Source organism: Arvicanthis niloticus, chromosome Y, assembly GCF_011762505.2.
Source record: "Arvicanthis niloticus isolate mArvNil1 chromosome Y, mArvNil1.pat.X, whole genome shotgun sequence".
Taxonomy (NCBI): domain Eukaryota; kingdom Metazoa; phylum Chordata; class Mammalia; order Rodentia; family Muridae; genus Arvicanthis; species Arvicanthis niloticus.
The window spans coordinates 8,851,180-8,857,925 of NC_133431.1; the positions used below are offsets into that span (position 1 = coordinate 8,851,180).

Here is a 6,746-nt window from a genome sequence, read left to right on the forward strand (position 1 = left end):
ATAGGAAACCAAATTTTCTAAAAATGATTAGTAAGTTATTGTTTAATCAAATGGCTGCCAGAAACTTGAAATTTATATAACATATTAGTTTTAAGTTCTATAGAAACTTCTTGTCTGTTCTCTCTTTTCCTATTACAGTGAGCTGCACAGCTCTCCTAAGACAACGGAGATGGACTGCACCTCCCTCACCATTTTTCTTTTCGAGACAGGGTTTCTCTGTATAGCCCTGGCTGTCCTGGAACTCACTCTGTAGACCAGGCTGGCCTCGAACTCAGAAATCCGCCTGCCTCTGCCTCCTAAGTTGCTGGGATTAAAGGCGTGCGCCACCACTGCCCGGCCTCCCTCACCATTTTTATCCTTGGCGACCCCAGGGACTGTGTGGTACAAGATAATAAGATGGTTTACATTTATTAAAATAGTTTGAGTTTATTGTGACAAAGTAAGAAATTAAAAGCTGCTGGGCTGTGGTGGTGCACACCTTTAATCCCAGCACTTGGGAGGCAGAGACAGGTGGATTTCTGAGTTAGAGGCCAGCCTTGTCTACAGAGTGTGTTCCAGGACAGCCAGGGCTACACAGAGAAACCCTGTCTCGAAAAATATAAAACAAAACAAATTAAAAGCTATATTTTCTTTCTTTTTGTATTTTAATGACATTGGTGGAAGCCTTATTTGTTCAGTCTTCCCTTTACAAAAAAAAAAACAACTTTCCTCTAAACTGTCCTTGACTGCAGTTCTGGGCCATCCATCTCTGTAGGACCCCAAGGGCTGCTGTTCTCTGGCTGAGACTTTCTGTGTGCTGCTGTCTGCTAAGTAACATTCCGCAGTTTTTTCTAAGAACAAAACATCCTTCCCAGCCCTTGAGAGGCAGAGGCATGACGGCGATGGAATAATGATCAATAATCAATACCAATCAGTGAATGGTAATCAATAATTATCAATACTAATTGATAATGAATAATGATCAATAATTGATGGCACAGCCCTTTAATCCCAACACTCAGGAAGCAGAGGCTGGCGGTTTTCTGAGTTCCAGGACAGCCTGGTCTACAGAGTGAGTTACAGGACAGCCAGGGCTACACAGAGAAACCCTGTCTCAAAAAAACAAAACAAAACAAACAAACAAACAAAAAACAAAACAAAAAAAACCCAAAACCAAACCAAAACAAAAGAACAAAACATCCTGTTGCAGGATGATGCCCCAGGAAGGGAATTTATACTTGACATCCTATTGCCCCCCAGTTGCATTCCTGTTTTTTTTCCTGTGGCACCCACCTTCCTCGCCTCCCTCGCCCAGGGGTGCCAGCTCCAGTGTTGGCCATCGGGACACTGGTGTCCATGCGCCAACGCAAGCTCCCCTCGGTCCCGGCTCCCCCTCGGAACCCGGCTGTGTCGTGGGTCGCTCCACCCTGCAGGTCCTTGGGCCCCTCCACTCCCGACAGTCCCCCAGCTCTTTGCCCCCTCTCGATACCTCGCTCTCCCTTCCTGCGTGCCCGGTCTTCTTCCACTCTCTGACCGCGACCTAAGATCAGACGTGGCGACCCACTGAATTTAAGCATATTAGTCAGTGGAGGAAAAGAAACTAACCAGGATTCCCTCAGTAGTGGCGAGTGAACAGGGAAGAGCCCAGCGCCGAATCCCCACCGTGAGCGCGGAGCATGACATGTGGCATATGGAAGACCCACTCCCCGGTGTCGCTCATGGGAGGGGGGGCAAGTCCTTCTGATTGAGGCCCAGCCTGTGGAAGGTGTGAGGCCGATAGCGGCCCCCGGTGCCCGGGCCCGGGTCTTCCCGGAGTCGGGTTGCTTGGAATGCAGCCCAAAGCGGGTGGTAAACAACATCTAAGGCAAGAGACCATAGTCAACAAGTACCATAAGGGAAAGTTGAAAAGAACTTTGAAGAGAGAGTTCAAGAGGGCGTAAAACTGTTAAGAGGTAAACGGGTGGGGTCCACACAGTCCACCTGGAGGATTCAACCCGGCGGCGTGCATTTGGCCGTGCCAGCGGTCCCGGCGGATCTTTCCCGCTCCCGGTTCCTCCCGACCCCTTTGCGCATGTAGTTCCTGCGTCCCGCCTCCGCCCTCATCCCCGCTTCCCCTCTGGGGGAGTGTCGTTGGCGGGCGTGAGGTGTGGCGGGGGGGGTTTGGGGGGCGCACGGGCGGGGCCGGGGGCGGGGTCGGCAGGGGACCACCCCGGCCGGCGACTGGCTGCTACGGGGGGGGGGTGGGGGGGGACTTCCACCATGGCAGTGCTCCGGGATGGTTGGGAAGGTGGCTGGGGGGGCGGTGTACCACATGTGGGGGCACCGAACCACCCCTCCCCGAGTGTTACAGCCCCCTGGCAGCAGCGCTCGCCGAATTTCGGGGCCAAGGAATCCAGATATCCGTCGCCGCCACGCTCTCCCCCTCCTCCTCCTCCATGTGGGGAGGAGGGGGCCGGACCAACCCTCCCATGGTGCGACTGCTCTCCCACCCCTCTTGGCTTTCCTCCCTCTCGGGGGCGGGGGTCCGGGGGGCTGGGCGGACTGTCCCCAGTGCGCCCAGGGCGTTGTCGCGTCATCAGGCTTGAAGGGGACCCTGTGTCACGCGCTTTTTTATCAGAGCCCAAGCGCTCAGGGTCGGCGGAGATGTCGGCCACCCACCCAACCCGTCTTGAAACATGTACCAAGGAGTCTAACACATGTGCTGTGTCGGAGGCTTGTCCGAAAGCCGCCGTGGCTCAATGAAGGTGAAGGGCCCCACCCGGGTCCCCGAGGTGGGATCCCAAGGCCTCTCCAGTCTGCGGAAGGCGCACCACCGGCCTGTCTTGCCTGCTGCTCAGGGGGGGTGGAGCACAAGCGTATGCGTTAGGACCCGAAAGATGGTGAACTATGCCTGGGCAGGGCGAAGCCAGAGGAAACTGGTGGAGGTCCGTAGCGGTCCTGACGTGCAAATCGGTCGTCCGACCTGGGTAAAGGGGAGAAAGACTAATCGAACCATCTAGTAGCTGGTTCCCTCCGAAGTTTCCCTCAGGATAGCTGGTGCTCTCGCAGAAATCGAAATGCCTGCAGTTTTATCTGGTAAAGCGAATGATTAGATGTCTTGGGGCCGAAACGATCTCAACCTATTCTCAAACTTTAAATGGGTAAGAAGCCCGGCTCCCTGGTGTGGAGCCGGGCGTGGAATGCGAGTGCCTAGTGGGCCACTTTTTGTAAGCAGAACTGGCGCTGCGAGATGAACCGAACGCTGGGTTAAGGCGCCCGATGCCGATGCTCATCAGACCCCAGAAAAGGTGTTAGTTGATAAAGACAGCAGGACGGTGGCCATGGAAGTCGGAATCTGCTAAGGAGTGTGTAACAACTCACCTTCCGAATCAACTAGCCCTGAAAATGGATGGCGCTGGAGCGTCGGGCCCATACCCGGCCGTCGTCGCTGGCAGTTGGAATGGGACTGGAGTGGCCACGGGCGCACGTCTCCCGGCGGGCGTGGTGGGCGTCGCATGCCGCCACCCCTCGGGTCTTGCCCCCGAGGTGTTGGGCCCCTGGACGCTATGCCTTGATGAGTGGGAGGGCCGCTGCAGTGAGCCTTGACGCCTAGGGCGCCCGCCCGGGTGGAGCCACCACAGGTGCAGATCTTGGTGGTAATAGCAAATATTCAATCTAGAACTTTGAAGGCCGAAGTGGAGAAAGATTCCATGTGAACAGCAGTTGAACATGGGTCAGTCATTCCTGAGAGATGGGCGAGTGCCGTTCCGAAGGGATGGGTGATGGCCTCCGTTGCCCTTGGCTGATCGAAAGGGAGTCGGGTTCAGATCCCCGAATCCGGAGTGGCGGAGATGGGCGCCGAGAGGCGTCCAGTATGGTAATGCGACTGATCCCGGAGAAGCCTGCGGGAGCCCTGGGGAGAGTTCTCTTTTCTTTGTGAAGGGCAGGGCGCCCTAGAATGGGTTCACCCCGAGAGAGGGGCCCGGAAAGCATCGCGGTTCGGGCGGCGTCCGGTGAGCTCTCGCCGGCCCTTGAATATCTGGGGGAGAGGGTGTAAATCTCACGCAGGGCCGTACCCATATCTGCAGCAGGTCTCCAAGGTGAACAGCCTCTAGCATGTTGGAACAATGTAGGTAAGGGAAATCAGCAAGCCGGATTCGTAACTTCCGCATAAGGATTGGCTCTAAGGGCTGGGTCACTCAGGCTGGCGCAAGAAGCGGGGCTGGGCGCGCCGCGGCTGGACGAGGCGCCACCGCCCTCTCCCACGCCCGGGGAGACCCCCTTCCCTTTCCTGGCCGCCCGGACCCACCCTCACCTCTCCCCGAGAGACCCCCATTGTTTCTCCCCCTCGCCAGGTGTGAGGGCCGGCAGGTTCAGCCCCTCACGAGCTGGAGCAGGAGGAACCCCTGGGTCCCCGTTCAGATGTGGGGGGAGTCCCGGACACTGGGGGGGGGGCAGCGTCGGCGACTCTGGACGCGAGCCGGCCCTTCCCATGGATCGCCCCAGCTGTAGCGGGTATCGCGCCTGTACCTGGGGAGACCGGCGGGTCACTGGCACAGGGGTTTGGGGAGGTTCTGGTGTGGGACCCCGGGGCCACTCTCGTGGTCCCGGCGGCCCCGTGTGTCTTGCCCCCATGATCCTCCCCGCACCGGCGCTTTGCCTGCAGGGTCCGCTTCCCCGGGCCGCGGTTTTTCCCCTGAGAGGCGCTTCACCTAGGCTGGCGCCTAGCAGCCGGTTTAGAACTGGTGCGGACCAGGGGAATGCGACTGTTTAATTAAAACAGAGCATCACAGAAGGCCCGCGGCGGTATTGATGCGATGTGATTTCTGCCCAGTGCTCTGATCGTCAAAGTTAAGAAATTCAATGATGTGCAGGTAAATGGCAGGAGTAACTATGACTCTCTTAAGGTAGCCAAATGCCTTGTCATCTAATTAGTGATGCGCATGAATGGATGAACGAGATTCCCACTGTCCCTACCTACTATCCAGAGAAACCACAGCCAAGGGAACGGGCTTGGCGGAATCAGCGGGGAAAGAAGACCCTGTTGAGCTTTACTCTAGTCTGGCACAGTGAAGAGACATGATAGGTGTGGGATAAGTGGGAGGCCCCTGGCTCCCCGTTTCTGTTTTTCCATGAGGGGTTGGGGCAGGGGGTCCGCGCTTGGGTGTCCTAAGGCGAGCTCAGGGAGGACAGAAACCTCCCATGGAGCAGAAGGGCAAAAGCTCGCTTGATCTTGATTTTCAGTATGAATACAGACCGTGAAAGCGATCCTTCTGACCTTTTGGGTTTTAAGCAGGAGGTGTCACAAAAGTTACCATAGGGATAACTGGCTTGTGGCGGCCAAGCGTTCATAGCGACGTCGCTTGTTGATCCTTCGATGTCGGCTCTTCCTATCATTGTGAAGCAGAATTCACCAAGCGTTGGATTGTTCACCCACTAATAGGGAACGTGAGCTGGGTTCAGACCATCGTGAGACAGGTTAGTTTTACCCTACTGATTATGTGTTGTTGCCATGGTAATCCTGCTCAGTATGAGAGGAACCGCAGGTTCAGACATTTGGTGTATGTGCTTGGCTGAGGAGCTAATGGGACAAAGCTACCATCTGTGGGAATATGGCTGAACACCTCTAAGTCCCCCCATGGGCGTCGGGACCGGGGTCCGGTGCAGAGAGCCACTCATCCCAGGAAATGGGGGTGAGCGGGATGAGTTTCCGGAGGCAAGGCCAGAGAGGTTCCGGCGCCTCTTTTTTTCTTTTCCCTTCCCTTTCCTCCGTTTTTTTTTTTTTTTTCCGGGTTCCGGTAGACCACTTCCAAGGGTACTTGGTCTCTTTTTTTTCCCAACTCTGGGAGGTCGATCAGATATCTGGTCTGGTCTCTTTTTTTTTTTAAATATATATATATATATATGTATATATATGTATATATACATATATATATATACACACATATATATGTATGTATGTCTGTGTCTCTGTCTCCCCATCCCCCTTTTTGCGGGTCCCCTTTTATTGAGCTGGTTTTTTGTTTGTTTGTTTGTTTTAAATTATATTGTGAGGTAGCCCAGTTGCCTTGTTTCACAGAGTATTATTGTTCAACAGAATATTATATGTATGTGTGTGTATTATATATAATATGTATGTAGAAAACATATATAATTTTAAAAACACATATACACACATTTTTCTTTTTAATTATCTTATTATAATTTATATGATTTCCTTAATTATCAGGTCGGCCAGTTGTCCTATAACAAATACCAGGTGTCACACCAGTATTTCTGTGTATATGTGTATAAAATTTAAAAAGACATATGTTTGTATGTGGTCTGGACTCTTTAAATCAAATATATGAGGTACTTGCTTGATGTTTCACTTTTCTAGGGCTCACAAAAGAGATCAAACAGCAGAGAGGATTCTCTCTCTCTCCTTTCCTTTCCTCTCCTCTCCTTCTCTCTCCTCTCCTCTATCTCTCTATCCTCTCCTCTTTCTCCTCTCTCCTCTCTCTCCTCTCCTCTTCTCCCTATCCTCTCTCTCTCATCTCCTCTTCTCTCTATCCTCTCTATCTATAATCTATCTATCTCTATCTTTCTCTCCTCTCTTCTCTTCTCTCTTTCCTCTTCTCTCCTCTTCTCTCTGTCCCCCCTCTTGTCTCTCCCTCTCCCTCTCCCTCTCCCTCTCCCTCTCCCTCTCCCTCTCCCTCTCCCTCTCCCTCTCCCTCTCCCTCTCCCTCTCCCTCTCCCTCTCCCTCTCCCTCTCCCTCCTCTCCCTCTCCCTCTCCCTCCTCTCCCTC

General features: G+C 53.6%; 1 non-coding gene across 1 annotated transcript; it reads left to right on the plus strand.

Moving 5' to 3' along the window:
* Window positions 1–1,515: 1,515 nt before the first annotated feature.
* Window positions 1,516–6,089, plus strand: LOC143437431 (28S ribosomal RNA). Its single transcript, XR_013106911.1, has one exon. It is a non-coding gene; the product is annotated as a 28S ribosomal RNA (ribosomal RNA).
* Window positions 6,090–6,746: the final 657 nt, after the last annotated feature.